A 6,000-nucleotide genomic window follows, 5' to 3' on the forward strand; every position below is an offset into this window, starting at 1 on the left:
AAAGAGTAAAAAAATGGAGCTGATACACGCTTTCGACGTTTCTTAGCTATCGAAACAGAGAACGCTTTTTTCAGCTCAAAGTACCATAATGAAAAGAAATCAGAGGCTTTAAATTGGAAAGTTAGAAGTTCGTAGAGGGAAAACCATAATGGATTTGGGAACACAACTTCTTCTATTTGGACAACTGCACAAGCAGTCGAAAAGGGGTAACTGTCTTCTGATAAATCAAATACTAGATGCGACACAGCAGATGATGCTGCTATTAAAACTCCAACTTGTCCACCTTTTTTCTGTCCGAGCGTGAAATAACAGAGTGTGAGACCCACCAGTGAAGATTTCAGAATCTGTGATCTGGTTGTCGAGCCACGTTTCTGTAAGGAACAGTAAGCTAATTTTTTCCACCTGTGCTACTTTCAGCAATTTCAAACGTTTTTCAAGACAATTGATAGATTGGCAATTTACAAGTAGACAATTAGAATTCGTTGTTAGTCAATTTAGCGATTCATTCAAGTTCACCAGGTTACCGTGGTAGTATAGTTGTAAATTTCTGATTCGAAAACCATTTTTACTTTTCCCTTCGCTGATCATCTGAAATCACTTTGACAGAATCTTCTTTTCCAATTCTCAATCCGATTGCGTCAAAAACTTTCTGATATACACTGGAAAGCGAAAATCTTTTAGATAATGGCTGCGTGCAAAGCAAATTTGCATGAAATGTGGACTGTTTGTTGTAATCAGAATTGGTCTATAAAGGCGTCTTTCATTGTTAGCAGGGTTTTTGAACCTTCCACGGCGTCTAGCTTGCACAATATTTCCGTCTGATTTTAGACCTATAAAACTGATAACTTCGTCAAGAAGCTTCGTGTCAGACTCTATGCGTTTTTTATAAGAATTTGCAATTTCAGGCAGATCGTTAATCAGAAACTGCTAAGAAATGGCTCATTAGCCGTTTTTTTGTTCGTTACAGCAGCATCACGAAAAGAGGGCAAAGTCTCGTTGAAAACTTTTGCGAAATTGTCCTTGATATGATTAGGCATTGCTAGCTCATTAATTTTTGGTATTTCAGTACTGATTTTAGCAGACAAAGCAACAGCAACTTTTTTAGCAATTTATGCTAATCTAAGGTGTTTGTCAACTTAGCTTCAGATGGGAAGAGCTGATCACTATCTCAGGTATCACAAATCCATTTGAGGTTTTTCCTTGCTCCAAGCCAGTCCACATCGTCAACTGATAGAGATACACATAGACCGTGGAACCAAAGCTCACACTCCTTGCAAGATATTGCCGATTTATGAATGTCTTTGATGTTCCGTTTGCATACACTGCACTTGCAAGGGTTCGACTGTCGTGTCATTGTTTAGAGCATAACCAATATGAAACTATTTAACTATTTAATGAAACTATTTATTAAATTAACAGAACTTGCCAATATGAAGCCGAACTTAACGAGGATAGACAACTCAACAATTAGACAAATTAAAATTTTGATGCAAAAACGGAAACGGGAGAGACAAACAAAATGGTGTCCGAAGTGCCATAAAAGACATTTTCAATTCTGAACAACTCAATTACGATTAGCTTGTCCGCTGCGTCACATGAAAATTCAGGCTCATTGTCCACCCTTCGAATTCTTTTGCTTCCACTTACCCACAAAAGAAAGTAAGCACAAAAACAAGCCATCTGACTCAAAAATTATCAAAATTTGCAGCACAGCAAATCTGTGGGGATCTCAACTTGCCAACACAAATTGGACGATTCACCGGCAATGAATGGGCCGAGCAGGAGCTCTTAGGTCAGCAGAAGTGAAAACTGCACAGACAAACAGTTAACTTTGAAACCAGGGTCCATAACCAACTTGATGTAGCGCTATATAAAAAGTGTTCTATTGCAGCATTAACAAATAGTTCTATGAGGTAAGCAATTGCTCTGACCATAATGCTATCAGGATTCTCCTGGAGTGTGCAAAGCAGCTTCGTAAACCCATCACTAAGAATTTTATGGAGTGCCGATTACACTGAGGGTACCAGTACTATGCACGCGGCAATTTCGATGCCCTCTATTGCTCGAACTTCGATGATATGTGCGCAGAATTCTAAGACTATTTGAAAAAAACTCTTAGACTTTCACGTCCCTAGAAAAACCAAACATCGACAGCCTCTACCACCCTTGGCATCCCGTATTCAGACGAAAAGCAAAAGTGAAAATCAGTAGCGTAAAATTATACTAGATTGGACTGCATTCATCCTAATTAAAATGGAATCAAGAAAATGGTTTTTAGCTTAAGAAATTACAAATCAAGTGTGGGGTATCAACCTTCTGGCAGCAGCGTATCTATGAGACAAATCAAAAGGCAGTCAATAGATAATATCAATGACTGGAACATAAGTCCTCATATGGGATATAATGCGTCTGGGTGCCATTGAAAAAAATATTTTCCCAAGGGAAATTTCTCATGTTTTTAGCTTGTTTTTTCTTGCAGAAAAGTCTTAGATTTAATTAAATGTCACCCCAGTACTTCAAATTGTTTGATTTATAAAATAAAAAAAAATGATTGTTAATATATGTCTGAGATTTTGGTCTTTATACTTAAAATATCAATTCCCAGTTATAACCTACCTAATTTACTTTGCAGTGGTGTTGAAAATAATCCAGGACCCAATTTACACAAAATGCAAACATTCAAAGACTACGAAAAACGAAATGCAAATGCAAACTTTTATCCATGTTTTGTATACACAAAATATTAGAAGCGTTAACAATCACAAACACGAAAAAATTTCGGATTTCTTGAAGCAGTAGAACACACAAACATGCCTCATTGTTAATGAAAAACGGATAAACTATAATCAAAAGATACATTTGATTATTTTAAACAACAATTCCCACCTTTTTCATTAAAATGGATTAAAATTGACGCAGTTAACGAGAGTTGGTGGAGCAGGAATATGGGCACCAAATATTTTCGAACATAAAATAAGAAATGATCTCAACTCTATTAACAGAATTTCTTTTGAATCACTATGGGTTGAAAAACAAACACCGTTTAAAAACAAACCTATTATAAACGTTGCTTATTGCTCCAACAAAAACTTGAGCGAATTTCTTCAGGATGAGTTGACATCATAATTTTCAGGCGCATATTCAATAACAGATAATGTAGTATTATTCGGAGACTATAACATAATAGGCGTTCAACCGTTCCACTCCGTCCTCACCTAACTTAGGCATCAAATCGGTAAGCACCTTTTGGTACATAATCTTAGACCAATTCTTCTGATGTTCGTTGTCTGGTGCTTCAAGGGTTCCAGTTTTGCAGACGATAAAAAACAATAATATGCGTCTATATGCTCAACAGTGTTCGATATTTTATCAACTTTTCGATTTTCGTAAACAAAAGGTCGCGCTTAACTGCATCTCCAAGCGCTGCACCCAAAAATAACAAGCTGGTCTTTAGCTGTCACTTCTATAACCGGACACATTTTTTGAAATTGTTGCAGAATTGTGTTATGCTGCGTAAGAGTAGGATTTCCCAAAAAACAGCTCACATTTAGCAAAATTTAGACTGAAACCCAGATCGTTTTCACAGCTCATAACCGGCTTAAGATCTTTCAACACAATTTTGTAATAATCGGCTAAATTTCCATCATCTAAGTACCAACCATTAATTTTCGAATTCATATCATTCACAAGTTGTTAAATTGTCTCTGCAAAAAAAAGGAGAGGCTTCAGGATACCCCTGCTGCGTCACCTCTTCAGATGAGATGATTGTATCGCCGTTGATCAGGTAACTAGGCTGGCTGTAGGCTGAAAAAGCCAAAAGATACACACTGGTTCTTATAGCATGCACATGTTTTAACATAGACTCGCGGTTCAAGGAATTAAATGCATCTTTGAAATCCAACTTAAGCAAAACCTGCGTTTTAGGAGACAGCTTTTCATGTATGTTTCGAAAACAAATGGGCCAGGATCCCTGCTCCTTTGCGAGTGCCACATCCAAATTCGGTTTTTCCAAAGTATTTCATTCCTTCATCCAAGACTTTGGATTCAGCACACTTTGCAACAACTCTCCGCAAGGTGTTGCTTATCGGAATGGGCTCTAGACCACCATCTTTATTAACTAACGCGATTAAATTAGTTCCAAATAAAAACGGTCTAATGATCTCTGGGACTTCCAGTAGAACTACACACAAGATTGTTCAAGATTTGAGGAGCCAAGCCATCGGGGCCAGCGCCAGACCCATTAGGAAAAACATTTACGCTTTTATAAAAGTCGTACTCGCTGATTATAAAACTCTATATTTTCAAATTCAGGACCATTGATAGAACTACGCTTCGGATGTTTAGAAAGCAATTTCTCATAGTTTTCAGTGTTACAAGGTGCAAAGGAATAATCAGAGCTAGCTAAACGTATTCCCGCTTTTGAATTGCCTTCATCTAAATTAGCTGAAATAAGTTTAATACGCTTTTCAAAGTCCGAGTCGTTTTTTTTTACCTTGGAGTCCTTTGTATCAGCAGTCGGCAAAGCCAGATTTTTGCATCGTACCTTTTGGTTGATTACAGAACTGATACTGTTATTTTTTACCCGATCTTTTGGGCTGGCACAAAAAAGACATGATGACACTAAAAAAATCAACCAACTACGACACACGCTCGGAACTCAATGGTACAACCAATGGTTTATAAAACTTAGTACATTCCTCTTGCGCTATCGAAAGAAGCGTCGCAAAAGATGGGTCTATCAAAAGAACGTAAGTTGTACGAGGAAGGAGTTCCCAGGCTAATTTTGAAGTATTCAGTCAGGAAAGAGTGAAAATCTAGCGGCGCACAAAATCCATCACCTGATTATTGACCATTTTAATTGTGAACACAAGAAGCATCGTCGGCTTTGGATGCCAAAACGAAACGCAAATGCAGGTTTAATCCCCAGACTGAGAAATCTTGGATTGGGGAAATATATGAAATTAACAGAATTTGCCAATATGAAAACTAACTTAACGAGGATAGACAACTCAACAATTCGACCAATTAAAATTTGGATGCAAAGACGGAAACGGGAGAGACAAACAATACGGTGTCCGAAGTGCCATAAAAGACATATTTTCAGTTCTGATCAACTCAATTACGATCAGCCTGTCCGCTGCGTCACATGAAAAATTGAGGTTCATGGTCCACCCTTCGAATTCTTTTGCTTCCACTTACCCACCAAAGGAAGCAAGCACAAAAACAAGCCATCTGACTTCAACAAAATAATCAAAATTTGCAGCACAGCAAATTTGTGAGGACCTCAACTTGCAAACGCAAATTGGACGATTCACTAGTGATGAATGGGCCGAACAGAAGCTCTCAGGTCAGCAGCAGTGAAAACTGCACAGACAAACAGTTAACTTTGAAACCAGGGTCCATAACCAACTCGATGTAGCGCTATATAAAAATTGTTCTATTGCAGCATTAACAAATAGTTCTGTGAGGTAAACAATTGCTCTGACCATCATGCTATCAGGATTCTCCTGGAGTGTGCAAAGAAGGTTCGTAAACCCATCACTAAGCAATTTATGGAGTGCCGATTACACTGAGGGTACTAGTACTATGCACGAGGCAAATTTGATGCCATCTGTTGCTTCAACTTCGATGATATGTGCGCAGAATTCTAAGACAATTTGAAAAAACTCTTAGACTTTCACTTCCCTAGATAAACCAAACATCAACAGCCTCTACCACCCTTGGTATCCCGTATTCAGTAACTAAAATCTACCACCATTGATATCCAGTATTCAGAAGAAAAGCAAAAGTCAAAAGGCAGTCAGCAGCGTAAATTTATATGAACGAACACGCTGACACAATGCGTAAAACTGGGTATTGACTTATCAGATAAATTAACTATTAATCATGGTGTTCCACAAGGCACTGTGTTAGGACCTCTTTTTCTGTTCTATGTCAACGATTTTTCTGAAAAGCTGGAAGGTGAAAATGATGTTGTTCAATTTGCGGATGACACTAGTA

Source organism: Convolutriloba macropyga, chromosome 15 (genome assembly GCF_964194025.1).
Source record: "Convolutriloba macropyga chromosome 15, txConMacr16.3, whole genome shotgun sequence".
NCBI classification, from domain to species: Eukaryota; Metazoa; Xenacoelomorpha; order Acoela; family Convolutidae; genus Convolutriloba; species Convolutriloba macropyga.